The sequence below is a fragment of the Vanacampus margaritifer genome, chromosome 1, assembly GCF_051991255.1.
Source record: "Vanacampus margaritifer isolate UIUO_Vmar chromosome 1, RoL_Vmar_1.0, whole genome shotgun sequence".
In the NCBI taxonomy this organism is placed as follows: Eukaryota; Metazoa; Chordata; class Actinopteri; order Syngnathiformes; family Syngnathidae; genus Vanacampus; species Vanacampus margaritifer.
Window position 1 is genome coordinate 46,647,793 of NC_135432.1, and position 15,948 is coordinate 46,663,740.

General features: G+C 38.0%; 1 protein-coding gene across 3 annotated transcripts in view; it reads right to left on the reverse strand.

The window, feature by feature from the left end:
* LOC144044373 (disheveled-associated activator of morphogenesis 1-like) overlaps window positions 1-13,373 on the reverse strand; it is a 143,239-nt gene extending 129,866 nt beyond the window's left edge. For all 3 annotated transcript variants that reach the window (XR_013291274.1, XM_077558900.1, XM_077558778.1), the window contains exon 1: window positions 12,814-13,373. The gene's annotated coding sequence lies outside the window, so the exon portion shown is untranslated. The remainder of the gene's footprint in view (window positions 1-12,813) is intronic.
* Window positions 13,374-15,948: the final 2,575 nt, after the last annotated feature.

Consider the following 15,948-nt stretch of genomic DNA (forward strand, 5'->3'; position numbering starts at 1 on the left):
ACTTTAAGAATAATACTTTAACTGTGTAAGTGTAGTGATAAATAATGCTGCTGCTGCTGCTGCTGCTGCTGCTGCTGCTGCTGCTGCTGCTGCTGCTGCTGCTGCTGCTGCTGCTGCTGCTGCTGCTGCTGCTGCTGGGGAGATCAGTTTTCAACCTAGATTTAAAAACATTTACACTTCGGGGCGATTTCACTTCTGTTGGCAGCTTATTCTATTTGTCTACAGCATAACATCCATCCATCCATCCATCCATCCATTTTCATAACCGCTTGTCCTCACAAGGGTTCGCGGGAGGGGGCTGTGGAGCCTATCCCAGCTGGCTTTGGGCAGTAGGCGGGCAACACCCTGAAATGGTTGCCAGCCAATCGCAGAGCACACAGAGATGAACAACCACCCACACTCACAATCACACCTGCTATGCTTTGGAATGTGGGAGGAAACCGGAGTACCCGGAGAAAACCCACGCAAGCACGGGGAGAACATGCAAACTCCACCCAGGAAGGCCGAAGCCTGGACTCGATCTCACGTCCTCTGCACTGGGAAGCGGACATGCTAACCAACCATTTTGCCGCCCTACAGTATAACAGCTAAATGCAAATTTACCTTGTTTACTTTGAACTCTGGATTCCACTAATTGACTCAAGTCTGCAGATCTCAGAGCCCTAGTGGGTTTATATTCAATCAGCATTTCTTTAGTTTGTTCATAACCAAAACCATTTTGTGATTTATAGACCATTAGCAGAATTTTGAAATCCATTCTACAGCTGACTGGGAGCCAGTGTAAATCATTTAGGATTGGAGTGATATGTTCTGATATCTTTGTTTTGGGCAGAACCAATTACATGTCATCTTGTCAACAGTGGCGTGCGGTGCCGACGAGATGTGGGCCTTCACCCTGATCTTAAAAAAAAGAAAGAAAAAAAAGTCAACACAACATTGCTGTGATTTTACAGTAAATCTCACTCCCCATCACACATCGCACATGACATGCGTGTCTGCTCTTGCAGAGTTCTCAATCATTCCACATGATCTCTAATGTCCAGCAAGCACCCAAAAGCTATTAAAAGTCTTTGTGACAAACTTGAATTATGGCTGGGGTAATATCTTGCTGCAAGTCTATACAGGTGCATCCATTTTGAGAACGAGGTGACAGCAAGGTGGCTGAAAGTTCTGCTCCCCGATTGGGGGAAATAGAGGCTCATCTCCTTTAAGACCTGCGACACCAGGAGGCAACCCAACCCTTCTCACTCTTCTCCCAACTGGCCACGCCTGTGATTTGTTTTGCAGTATTTTGTTATTTGAGTAGGTGGTTTTTTTCTTCTTCTTTTCAGGAGAGCTCAGTATTGTTCATTCGATTTGACATCATCATTGCTCTCCTATTTTTAAAAAACAAATACATTTAAAAAAAAAAATACGTTTTTTTTTTTTTTTTTAAATATATATACATATATATACATATACACACATATATATATATATATATGTATATATATATATTTTTTGTATGTGGGTGAGCATGTGCGTGCGTGCGTGTGTGTATTCATCAGTTCACCTAAAGCCCATTAAAAAAAAATCCCATACTAATAATATAATATAATAATAAATTGCCAAATGCAGAAACATCAATGTAAGTTATCACGATGTAGTGGCTCTCGCTAACAGACAGAATTAAGTAACCAGAATTAGGTTAAAAAATTCTATATACGTAGACCATGTTTCTATAAATTTTGATATTTGGTTTTTATTTGAGGCAAATATTTTTTCCATTAAAATGTGATTTATGAGGAGGTTAGACCATTGGTCGATATTCAGAGTTTGTTTATTTTTACAGTTAACAAGAATTGTTTTTTTAGCGATAGTAAGGGCTACAAGTGTAGATTGAAATTGTTTATGTGGTAAGTCAGTTGTTGTTAGGTCACCTAGCAAACACAAGTTTGGAGATAAAGGTATCCTACAGTCCAAAATAGCGGAAAGTTTTTCTAAGACTTTAGTCCAGAAATACATAACCGGAGTACATAACCATAAAGCATGAACATAAGTGTCTGTAGTGTTTTGTAAGCATTGGAGACAAATGTCGGAGTCTGAGAGTCCCATTTTCTTCATCATATATTGAGTAATGTATGTTCTGTGAATAATTTTATATTGGATAAGTTGTAAATTTGTGTGTTTTGTCATTTTAAATGCGTTTTCACAAACTTGAATCCAAAAGTCAGGTTCCGGTGCTATAGACAAGTCTGTCTCCCATTTTGAGATGGGTAAAGACATTTTATCAGTATATGAAAGTAACTTATATATTTTTGAAAGTTTTTTTGTTGTTGTCGGAGAAAGCTTGTTAATATCTTTAGCTAAAGCAGGCGGTTGGAGCATACCCCGAAGTGTTGGAATTTTTTTCTTTATCATATTTTTAACTTGTAGATAATGTAAAAAATTTCAGTTTTTTATATTGTATTTTTGGAGCAAAGATGTATATGATATAAACATATTATCTGAGAAGAGATGGTGGAGATGTGTAATTCCTTTCTGCTCCCACACACCTAAATGAAACGGTTGGTTGTTAAGTTGAAAGTCGGGGTTATGCCATAGGGGAGAAAGCCCTCAGGGCTCCACTTGGGCTTTTGTCAATTCTAGTGCCTTCCACCAGGCAGTCACGGTGGCGGAAATCATTGGGTTTTTAAAACAATTATGACGCTTAATCGATGTTGTAATAAAGAGTAAATCTCGAAGTCTGAGGTTATTACAATCCTCTGTTCTAGTTCCAACCAACAGTTAGTGTCTCTGTTGGGTTGTGCCCATAGAACGATATATTGTAGCTGGTTAGCTATATAGTAGTACATAAAATTTGGTGCCTCGAGACCACCTTTGGATTTACTTTTCTGAAGAGTAGATAGACTAATCTTTGCTTTTTTTTTATTCCAGTAAAATTTTGTAACGGCTGAGTCCAACAACTGGAACCATTTAGCCGTAGGTTTAAATGGAATCATTGAGAAAAAATAGTTTATTTTGGGTAAAACTTTCATTTTAATGGTGGCTATTCGTCCTATTAGAGAAATAGGAAGATTATTCCAGCGCTCCAAGTCACTATAAATGTTATCCAGAAGTGGAGAAAAGTTTAAATGAATTAAATCAGTTAATTTAGGTGAGATTTTTATGCCTAAGTATTTTAAATTACCTATAGGAAATGAGTAGTGTGGGTCCTGGCTTGCAGGGTTCCATGAATTTTCTGTAATAGGTAGAAGTGTTGATTTTGTCCAGTTAATAGAATAATCTGATAACTGTGAGAATTTAGTTATTAAGTTAAATACTTCCCCTAGCGAAGTAGCCGGCTTTTCTAAATAAAGTAAGATGTCATCGGCATATAGATTAATTTTATGTTCTGTTACCCCAGAGTGAATTCCTTGAATCCTTCTTTCCTGGCGTATGGCTAATGCAAGTGGCTCAATAAATATTGCAAATAATAAAGGGGATAGTGGGCATCCCTGTCTTGTGCCTCTCTGTAAAGTAAAGCTCTGAGATATAATCCCATTAGTAGTAACTGTAGCTTTTGGAGAATCATATAATACTGATACCCAGTGGATAAGTGATTTCCCAAAGCCAAATTTATTTAAAACAGCAAAGAGGAAGGACCAGTTAACTTTGTCGAAAGCTTTTTCTGCATCCAATGATATAATAACTGCCTTTTTATCATGCCGCTGTGACATGCTAATAAGGTTAAAGAGTCTCCTGATATTATTAGCCATTTCTGTTTACTAAGTTTTCCTCTATTTTCTCATTTAGGAAGGTAAGACTGTTTTTGGTTTCCTTAATTGTTGAGGTTAGTTTTTACTTTCTAGATAGAGCCTTGGTTTACCCTGAAGTCTTTTTTTGTTTGTATGCTAATGGCAGCTTGAACAGCCCATATAAATGAATTTCTATTTGTTTTACTTGAAGATTCTGAGTGGCTGCTTGGGGTGTTTGGGAGTTGGGACCCTAGCTTTGTGTTGCGTCCTGCACACCCCTAGGTGGGACGTAACACTTGCATAGGCAATGGGGTAAATTGCTGCTTTTAAAAATATGCAAAGAAGTCATATCATTAAAATATCCATCAACAATAAAATCTGATTGGTCACTTTCATTCTTTAACCATGGCTTTTAAATTCATATGCACAGAACATCTCCCCTTTTCACATTGTTTTTGTTCAAATTTAATCCACTTAAGTACAAACACAATTCCCAAAAAGTTGGGACACTATATAAATTGTGAATAAAAACTGAATGCAATTATGTGGAATTGCCAAATTGTAATATTTTATTCAGAATAGAATATAGAAAACAGGTGAAAAGTTGAAACTCAGAAAATGTATAATTTTAAGGGAAAACTATGTTGATTTTTAATTCCATTGTCTCAACAAAAAAGTTGGGACAAGGCCATTTTCACCACTGTGAGGCATCCCGTCTTGTACTTCCAGGTCAACTTCGGTGTAACCAAAAGCAACAAGGATGGAGCGTCTACGGCAGTGGGAAAGCTTAATTGAATTTTATTTTGAAAAGGTACTACTGCCGGAGATATTTATGGTGCCGCCGCCTCCCGTACATTCGAGGCTACAGTATCCAAACTGACCTGGAAGTACATAAACGCGTTAAAATAAATAAATAAATACATAAATAAGGCGTTCACTTCCAAAAAAGTTACGCTTGCGTTATCTCGCATTTTGCGAGGGGATGCAAAAATTGTGAGGGAACGCAAATTATTTTCTTCCCCCTACCATGTCACCTTAGGGCAGAGGTGGGCATTGAGGGCCGATATCCTGCAGGTTTTGCATGTTGCCCTTCTCCAACACAGCTGATATATGATCAGCTCATTAGCAAGCTCTGCATAAGCCTGATAATGATCCTGTTGATTGGAATCAGCTTGTATTGGAAGTCAGAAACCTCCAAAACCTGCAGGACTGCGGCCCTCGAGGACCGAGATTGCCCACCTCTGCCTTAGGGGCTCCGTAGGCAACACTCTTAGTGGGTTTGATGAAGCATGTCTATGGGTTATACAACTCCTTAATGATATAGTTTTTGCAGTATACCGGTACATGCAATAGAGTTCACAATTTGTGCATAATCTGTTTTCAAAAGTTGTAGGGTAACAAATTGTGTACCATACCCTCCCACTTTTTCCCTGTCATTTGCATATCTGCTGTGGTATAACAATAGGGTCACCATAAACTCTGACTAAACAATTAATTACAGCCTTCTTTCCATTCTTGAAGTTGTGTTAATGCAAGGAAAAATTACATTGTCAATCAATCAAGTTTCCTAAACATAAATTCTGCTGTAGCTGAGGTGATGAACATTTCTTCCATTGTAAATTATGTAAGGTTTAAATGTTTACAAATGTTACTTATTGTTTCAAAATGGTCACATTATAGCAAGCACCCTTCTAAGCAAGACACAGTTGCATGTAACTTTTCCTGCCTTGGGTGTGTCAATACCAGCCTGTCTCTTCAGTCAGGAAAAATGTGTGTATATGTCGTCTCATTACTCCACTTGTTTTCCTGTACAGAGATTTCATAAATATTAATAACTCTTTGGAGAGCTGGTGTGAACCATATGACTGTAAAATTGCAAGATTTATTTATTTAATTATTTATTTATTTCTATATATTTTTATTTTTATTTATTAATTTATATTAATTTTATTTTACCTGACACTTGTAGCACTTTGATATTTCTTTGGAAATGTAAAATGCATTACAAATACAATTTTATTATTACTACTATTATTAGTCGTAGTAGTAGTATTACGATTAGACCAACAACATAAATTAAATGTATAGGGTTAAAACTGTGCTTTTTACAGAACAATCCATTCATCCAGTTAATATATCACTGACATTGGCCGAAAACCTCTTAAGTCACAATTTAGCAATTAGTAATTTTTTCCCCCCAAAAATCTATACTTTTGGTCAGTCCAGACTCCACACGTGTAATTTTCAATTGTCATTACAAATTATTAAACAATCTTAAATGTTGAGAATGGCTTGCTTTCTTTGATGATTAATCAATAATGTTAATGGTTAAACAAACATGCTGTTTTTTCAGAATTTTTTTGGGGGGGGGACGTGTCACGGTCAGCTCATCGTTTGAACAAAAGTATTGTAGTTTTATAGTGGCATTAGCTGTGTAATTTAGGGAGATAGTTGGAGAGTAGAGAAAGCGAACATCATTTGGTGGTGCAAATGTATGGTCACACGACTGGGAATCCCTGCAAGATGGTGCGGTGTTTGTGGCGAGGTTGGCACAGCTGACTAAATAAAGCAGCAGAGCACGCAACTTTCATCCTGGTGCATAGTATACATGTGGGTTCGAGCCTCGAGCATCAATCGGTTGGCAAAATCCGTTTAGTCGCATAGATTTATTTTGAAAATAATAATAATAATTTTCACCATTTGTTTTATTTAACAGTGTGTTTGTTTTCCAAGGAAATTTAGGACAATGACAACACCTCACTGGGAAGGGGAACAAAAATATTGTATTGCAATTCACTTTGTGACCATGTGAAAAGGTGGGGGGAAAAGTACACACACAGACTAAATCATTATGCGTATGTCGACAACATTTATGGTAAGACTTCAATCATAACAGATGTGAAAATGATCTATGCATCACACATTATATGGTTAAGTTACAGCTGCCTGTCATTATAACCTGGCCAGCAGGTGGTTATGTGTGCACATGAAGCTTCTAGAAATTAATCCTTTTGTAAACCAATTCGTTGAAATGGTTCGAAGCCTCATGAGACTTAATTTCGCCATCACTAGATAAAAGGACCTGTATGTGAAATTTAACCTGAAAACATCTTGGTGTGACTTTTGTTTTGTTTTAATGACAACATTTAATACATTTGAAGCAACTTAAGGATGATTTGAACAAAACATTGTTTAATAATCACAAAATTACAGAATCTTCTTCAATTTTGGCTTGTTGGTGTTCATTATAGTATATTCCGTCTGTAGTGTCACTGTTCTACCACATGGTTTGGTGTGTATTCATGGTCAGAGCCATACCTAAATTTATGCATGTCCTCACGCAAATGACAAAATACTCCACTCTTTCTCATGATTTCTTCTGGAGTTTTACCTCATCTAAAAACAGCAGTCTGGGAGGCATGAAGTGTCTCCCAACCCCCATCAAGGGTCTTTTCATTTATGTCCATGTTGTCATTGGCATACATGATATAGCTAGCCAGCAGACGCCAGGAAAAAATGTCTTGAGCAATGCTGAGTAGAGAAGCTGAGTCGTTGTTAAAAGTTTCTTTACTCTCATTTTCTGCGTCACCATCACCAATGCAAAGGAGTCGTAACAACATGTACGGACTATCAGGCACAACTTCCACATGATCACTGCAAAAATCAGCTATCTAGTATTATATCAAGCTATAAAGTCTTATTAATCTTGTTTTGAGAAATATGTACTATGCAAGAGCAGAATTTCTAAGATCTTAGCCTTGAGTGTTAACAGCCAGTTTAAAGTACTGCGAGGCTTAAAACAAACATTCCCCACAGTTTAAGATGTGAAAACAACAAACAAAAGTGAAATATAGCACTTGTAAAAAAAATGTTCTTGTAAAATTCATATGTTCGTGGTTTTGTTATATTTACTAAGCTCATTTTTTCTCTTTACGGTAAATATTGTACCAGCTAGGGCTGCTTGATAATGAAGAAAATATTAATCACGATTATTTTGGAAATAATTGAAGACGATCATTTATTTTTTGGTACAAAACAAGAATTTTTTAAATCGTATTTAACGTTTAGATGTAATTATTAAGACAAATGGATTTATTTGAAAAACTATAATCATGCAAGTTCCTTTTGGATGAAACAAAATTTATTAAATTAGTTATTTTAAAACTTATAAAGCATCAAATGTATAAATTTAAGCAACACAAAATGAGTATTAATAATATATTTTTTTACGATTATGCTGATTTTGTGGTAATAATTGAAATTGTAATTATATTTAAAAAAAAATGTTTTAAGAATGTTTGCCTTGAATTAACGCTTAAAATAGGTATTTTCAGCTTCTTCTAAGCAAGAATAAAAGCCATTTACTCTTTAAGATGAGTGTTTCGGGCTTATTTTAAGATTTAATTTCCTTGATTTGTTGCTAAGAATAAGTGTATAAAGCTTATTTTAAGATAAATATAGAGCTACATATTTTTCTTATTTCAAGAAATCTAAGTTAGTCAAATTACTTTAGTGCACTGGCAGATAATTTCACTTGTTTCTAGTAAATTTACACTAAAAACAAGTGGTGACAGGTGAAATGTGCACTGTAAACCCAAACGTTCAAAATAATAAAAATAAATTAATTACACAATACTCAAAGTTTTATGAAAACTACTACTAATTTTACTTTTTCCAGTTGGTGTAACTTTGCTTTAATGAGTAATTTGGACTAAAACGTTTTGATTAAATTGAACTATACTCGTCTTTGGGTAACTTAAAAACATAAATTAGCTGATGTTTCATAATTTATTTTACTTATTATTTTTTAATTTTATTTTAGCCCTACATTGACATTGGAAATGATACTTTGTTCTCAGTTTCCTATCTGGTTTAAATAAATCAATAAAAAAGTTATGTTAGATTATAAACATATACTCATAGCAGGCGGCATGGTGGCCAAATGGTTAACATGTCTGCGTCCTTGTCCAGAAGTGGTGAGATCGAATCCGGCCCTCTGGCCTTCCTGGCTGGAGGTTGCATGTTCTGTACGTTCCTGTGTGGGTTTTCTCTGAGTACTGAAGTTTCCTCCCACATTCCGAAAAATATGCATGGTATGTTAATTGAACACTGAATTGTCTCTAGATTGTCTGTGTGTGCCCTGCGATAGACTGGCAACCAGTTCAGGGTGTACCCCGCCTACTTCACGAAGACAGCTGAGATATGCTCCAGCATTCCCGGGATTCCCGTGAAGACACACAGTGTACTTATGGTTTGGACTTCTGTTAACTTTATCCAGTGGTTTTATAACATTTATAAGTTAGTAACTGAGAATAATTGGGTTGTTGTAATAGAAAGCTTCTAAGTAACTATGTATAAAAAAAAATGTTTGGGGTGTAATCAAACCATTCAAGTTCTGCAAAACTTTAACTTTTGAGTTGATCAACTAAAAAAAAGTGTGGCAACAACTCAAAAAAAGTGAGGCAACCGATTACCTCACTTTTTTTTTTTATATAGTTCTGCTAACTTATTCGGATTAACAGTGTGGATGCGGTAAAAAGGTGTCAATATTTGAATACCGCCCAACCCTAGTAGAAGCACATAATGCTAAAGCCAATCAATGTTTCAGGGTTTTTACTTTCTGGATCTGGATTCCCTAACCCTGCCCATAATAGATACAGTGCAAGTATTGATAATGATTGAGAATCCTTCTATTAAATAACATTTTAAAAACCCTTTAAAGTATCTCTTCTTCAGGAACATTTCTACGACATTTAGAGCATTACTGGCTTTCTGGAATGGAGGGTCAAGACAAGTTCAGCACCATTCCAAAACTCTAACAATAGACCAGAACAGAGTGGTGTGATAAATAACACAATTCTTAACTGTTTACACTAATAAAGTAAATGTAATGTAACTACAAATGAGAGTTCAATGTACTATAAGTCCTTAAGTACCTTAACTTTTTAACTATTATAATTTCTATTTTCACTCCCGAGGAGAGTTAAAAAGGTAAACTCTGGGAAACGAGTTACTTTAACTCACAGTTTATTCACATGTACACTCAGAATGAGTTGATTTTAACTCTTGAGTTTGTTGGGCACTGTCAACCATACCATGCTCATTTATGATAAACTCCACCTTGCATAATCAAAACCACAATGACCTGAAATGAGCCACATTGATGTTGTTCATTGACATGATTCTTTTAGATTGTGGATGAGGTGAACTGCCTATTATTAGTGTGCAATGATTTGCTCAGTTACTTTGAAATGTGATACCAAAAAAAAAAGTTTGGACCTTTTATGTAATGCATGGCATAGTTACTTGCATTGCAACTACACTGTGCGCATGTTGTACCCTTGCTTTGGTCATGGGATATATTACATAACGGTACAATAGTAGTTGCCACAGGACTTAAATAATGATCTGGTCTGTGTGTATGTTCATGTTTCGACAAGACTGAAATTTGTCCTGACCGAGTCATGGTGGGTTTCATTCAATACATCATTGATCCTTGCCGGGAACGTTTTTTATTTTTTTAAAGGTCAATGTCATCAACAAAATGGCAGTCCTGGAGCTGCAGGGTATTCAGTGACTCACTCAAGGACAGACAGTAAATATTGGCTTAGTATGTTCTTTCCTCATATATTTTTTTTCCCGTTGCTCAATGAGGCTTTTCAAGAAATTTTGTTTATGACTTATTTATTACTCTTATGCAGAGAAGAAGTGTGTTCGGAGCACTTCTTGCCCTAAATTTAACAGTCAGAGCAAAACATTTAAAAAGATTGTTTTGGATCTTTCTAATTCCAAGAGTCAGTTCATCAGGAGTGAACTTCTCTTTACTATCGATCGATCGATCTATCTATTCAGATTCGATTCACTTCACTTCGATTCAATCCAATATTAATTATGGAACGTCAATTCTTCTTAAATATCATGATAAAACTAGTAGACTAAAGTAACACGTGCTAATGTTACAAAAATATTGACATCAGCAAGGATGAGATGAAAATATTTTTATAATTGTATTTCACTGATCGTAAACATGAATTAAAAAGATTCTGAATTATCTTAAAATGCAATAGGTCAGGTCTGTCATAAATGTAAGAAAATACTTTTAAATTAAGGTGAACAGTACATTTTAAGATAACAGTAAGATAAAAAATAATCCATCCATCCATTTTCTTAACTGCTTGTTCTCACAAGGGTCGCGGGGGGCACTGGAGCCTATCCCAGCTTGTTTCGTGCAGTAGGCGGGGTACACCCTGCAACTGGTTGCCAGCCAATCGCAGGGCACACAGAGACAAACAACCATTCACACTCACAAACACACCTATGGACAATTAAGAGTGTTCAATTAACCTGCCATGCATGTCTTTGGGATGTGGGAGGAAGCCGGAGCAAAAAAAATAAAAATCAACCTTTAAAATTCTATTTCTTATGAATTTATGAGAAAAAGAGATATTAAAATAATCGATTCATTGTTTTATGAATCGCTAACAGGCTCAAAAAGTAAGTTCGATTTGATATTGATTATTTGATTTTTTAAACCCAACCGTACTATCTAGCGATGCAGCATATAGTGCACTAGTGGTTAGCATGTCTCCCAGTTCTTGTGCTTTGGATTTGAATTGCGGGTGCTCAGGTATGTCTCCCTTCAGTATTCCAAAACCATGCATATTAAATAGCCAATAGACAGAAAGAAAAGAAAATGACAAATACTGTACATAAAAATATATGTATCATATTGATTTTTTTTCATTTTTTTTTTTCAACATATTTGGAATTGCAGTAATCCAAAAGTAACTCAAGTTCCATTACTTACTAATATTATGGTATTTTAATTATGTTACTAATTACATTTTTTAAGAGGTAACTAGTAACTGTACTGGAATCCATTATAAATGTAACCCCTCCCAAGTCTATTTGAGTCACATTTAGGGATTAGTTGAAAATCATATGAATAGGCCCTATTTAAGCAATGTCCAACATATGGTCTACAGTATGTACATTGTTAAATAAAAACTGTAAAATAAAATGGAAAATGGAGGAAAAAAAAAACGTTACAGCTAATTGTCATCAGCGTATGTGTGAAAACATATTCTGTTTTCTGATGACCCTGGCAAGTGGCAACATGCGTAAATTATAAATGGTTAGATCTAAAACTGATGATCAGTGCTATGTTGGCACTGTGATGCGTCCGAAACACTGATTGAAATGTTTAATGCAAACTTTTGGCATCCTATAAATCATGTTGCTTTCATGAAAAAATATCTTCTCTTAAAATTGTATTTAAAAAGAGCAGACTGGACACTGATCTGTAATTTGCCAGCTCTGCATTGTCGATTTTCTCTTCAAAAGGTACCTGACGATGGCCATTGGTTATTAGGTCGTGATGGAATAAAAGCTGCCCTTTATGGTTTTGCTGCTGAAGTGAGCTGCAAACTCCTTACATTTTGCATCAGCTACACTCCTGGGAAATTTAGAAAATGGGGTTGATCAGGTGGTCAGTGGGCGAAAAGAACCTGTTGGAGACCTGTGATTTATTTGCACGACCTCCAATGACTGTGGCAGTGCAAGCGTAGATTGCAGAATATTTGGCTCCACATCATTAGAAGATTGACACTTTATGATTGATTAGTTTCACAGAGTGCCAGTGGGCAAATAAAAAAACACACACTAGCAGAGGAACATGTAATGAAACTGTCAGAATTAAACATCTACAGTGTTAATGTAGATGTTAATGTCTTTTGAAGTGAGGCAGACGAACTTACAAGTGCTTAAAGTATTAAAACAATTTAGCAGGCATTGCACTTTATCTTGGGTGCCTACATGGGACTGATATGAAAACAGAACAATAATATCTGTATAAAATGTTTTGTCAAGACAAATATTAATATTAATATTAATAAATATAGTATTTATTTTTTCATCCCGTAAATTTGAAAGCATGACCGCAGTCTTACTGTATGCTCAGTTGAACTCCGGTTAGTTGTCTAAAACAGGTGCTTATCAATGTCCTAAAGTCAATTAACCACAAGCATGCCAGGTCAAGTTTAAGTCAACTCACTCACAGGAAAACTCGACAAAAGAGTTTAATCTTGAATCCCCTTACCTTTGTCGAATCAGACGTGGTCCGATGTTATGCAGTGTCATGCCATAATTAGCTTCGGCATTCCAAGACTAGTCAGGTGTCAGATGATTATCAGTAGCAACATTTCAGGAAATGTTGATCACTGATAATGTCCCAACGCAAGTGTTTGCTGTCTTTGTATGTGTTGTTTAATGTAAAGGACAACAGAGAAGATGCAAAGGACAAATAGTCTGAAGTTGCTCCGTAATCCAGTACAAACGAAAAAAATCCAGATGATTAAAGCCCTCGTATTTTAACAAATGTTAACAGAAAAATCCAAAGCAATTTCATTTAATATCTGGATTAAAAATTAAAATCCATACATGTTTAAAATTTCCTCCAGATCCAGTAATTTGTCCAGTATTGTCAGTTAAGTGTCCAAGAAAAATATCTTCTCCACAGGTCCACACGACTTTCTCGATGGTCCTCTGCTTTCTTCTTCAAATGGAAGTGGCTTGGAGCAAAACTAGCTGCATTGTGTTTTTTTCTGAAATATTAAGCGAAACGAACAGATCAAGTGGCTTGACAGTGCACACTATAACGTGGAGAGCAAAAAAACACACACTACTGCATTCCTGGTTGAGGCAGTCACACCCTGACCTCACCCACTAGATTTTGCATGGTTATGTGTGTGTGTGATTAAAGCCGGGAGAGGAGCTTGTTTGCCTGCTTCTGTGCTCACAGGTCTTATAATGCATACCTCAAACAACATTTATTTCCTTGGTGAATTCTTTCTTCTCGGTCATGACCTATGTTGGAATCCATGATTGAAATGCATCAATGACATTAGCAAATTGTCGTAACATTCACCATACATCATCATTAGGTACAAATGTGCAATTGAATTTGTGCCATGTAAAATGATACTCAGTGAATATTATTCAGCATTTCACCAGTGAGCAACTTAGCATGAAGTAGTAATTGTATCAAGTATTGATGTTGCAAAGCAAGCATTGTTACAGTATAAGTCCACCAGCAGGTGTCAATACTGTCGCTGTCCAGTGCTCCAACGTGGCCTGTACAGTCCTGAGTGGCGTTTTAATATGATGTGAATCTCTGTTTTCATCACAATCTTCTTTCAACACTGTTGTTTACAATCAACCAATGTAACCAAATTCAATTACCTCAGTAATTGTTTGTAATTCTTTGTAACGAATGGGGAAAGGGGGAAATAACGTATGCCATTAAGCAGTAAGCACAATTGTAGTTTTTTGTGTGACAGTGTTCCTATCATCCTCCTCAAAGTTGCTTAGTGCCAGTAAAAATGATACAGACCCCCTCAGGCCATGGCAAAGGTACCATTCAAATAGTTTTAAGTCAATGTTTCATCAGAAAAGTTACAAAAATATTTTATTTAAGTTGAAAAGTTCCTTCGTGCTATTTTAAACACACTCGTTAAAATCGCCAAGTTAACAAACCTGCACTCTACATTTGAAGCAAGGCGCCATCATTTACATGTACTTGATGCGAGTGGCTAAAAGTTAGCTGTATGTCTTCTTATTTTTTTTTATTTTTCTTGAGAGAGCTCAGTATTGTTCATTCGGCAATTTTACCGATTCGACATGTCATCATCATTGCTCTCTCTCTTGAAAAGAAAGTAAAGTAAAATCCAGCACCAACCAGACATCACCTACTACCCACCGGGTAACCAACCAGAGTCTTTCACCAACCCCAGAAACATCTAAATTCCAACAAATTAGGGAGACCTAAATGAACCAAAGGAGAGACTGAGGAAAGGAAAGAAGGATAGATAAAGCAGAGTGAGATCCACAGACATCAGCTTCCACCGATTCAATGACCGGAGGAAGAAGCAGATTGTGTTTGAATTTCGATAGATGCTGGTGTGGTGGATCTGGCATGCATGAATACCTCCACCAAAGAGGGGAGCGGTCGACCCCGGCCATGACAGAGCAAGCACAACCCCCCAGGCCACAGCAGCGCCAAGGCACAACCCCCGGGCCTCGCAGGGGCCACCGGCCGGAGAGCAAACCCAGGAGCCAGGAGCGCCCCCCACCCCAACACGGCCCGCGGCCCCAGCCCAACGCAGCAGAGCGGGGCACGACAGGTCCGCCAGGCACCCCACCGGCCCACAGCCAAAGCTCCTCCCACCCACAACCGCCACCCACCACAACCCAGCCCCAGCCGCACCCAGGCCCCCACGCCAGCGTACTTAGTGAAAGCTAACCCTGTTACTGAGTTTGCCAGCTCGCCGATTGGCGAACTCTACCCCTACACCGTGGATGTGACCCCACCCAGTGTATATAAAACTGTGTGTGTGTGTGTGGTGCATTAAAATTGGGAGCAGGTGAGATGGAGCAGAGGAAAATGATATCCCCCCCACTCCGATCCACCTGCCTCCCAGACGTGTTAGTGAGTGGTGCATAAGAAAAAAAATAGGGGGAGCATGGTGGCGCGGCGGGGATACAGATGGGGGACCGCAGCACTGCTTAATACTGCGGTCTGCCCCAACCGATGGCACCCCCCCCAGTTGTGGGGTGCACAAAAATTGGAGGGGAGTTGTAGGGCGAAGTCGGTGTCTCCACCCTACCCTACCACCGCAAAGTGTGTGTTATGTGCCCTATGTGTCTATTAACAAAGTGTATTGTGCAAAACTAGTGAGTGAGTTAAGAGGAGCGACCAGCGGGGCCTTTCCCAACCGGGCGGGGGCAGGAGAAGCAACCGCCCCCACCTAACCCCCACCCACCCCACCGGGAACCCCGGCGGGCATATGGGACCAGCGATAGGGCTCGCCCCCCCGGATACTGGGGCCCGCCAGAGGTGCCAGGAGGCTCACCGGAGCGGGGCAGGCACAACACCCCCAACCGCCCGCTCGGCCCCCGGAGCCCCGAGACCCGGGCCATGGATGGAGCCCCCGGCCCAGGGAAGGGGGAGAAAGATGGACAGGAGAGGGAGACGGGATGGGGGAAGGAGACGACAAGAAGGGCAAGGGCCGGCAACAGGGCAGCAGAGAGAGGGGGGGAGGAGGAGGAAGGGTGAAGGGACAGGAAGGTTTTTATTTGAGGCAGATATTTTTTCCATTAAAATGTGATTTATTTTATAAAAACACAACCATTTGTTACAAATTGCCAAATACAGAAACAGCAATGTAAGTTATCG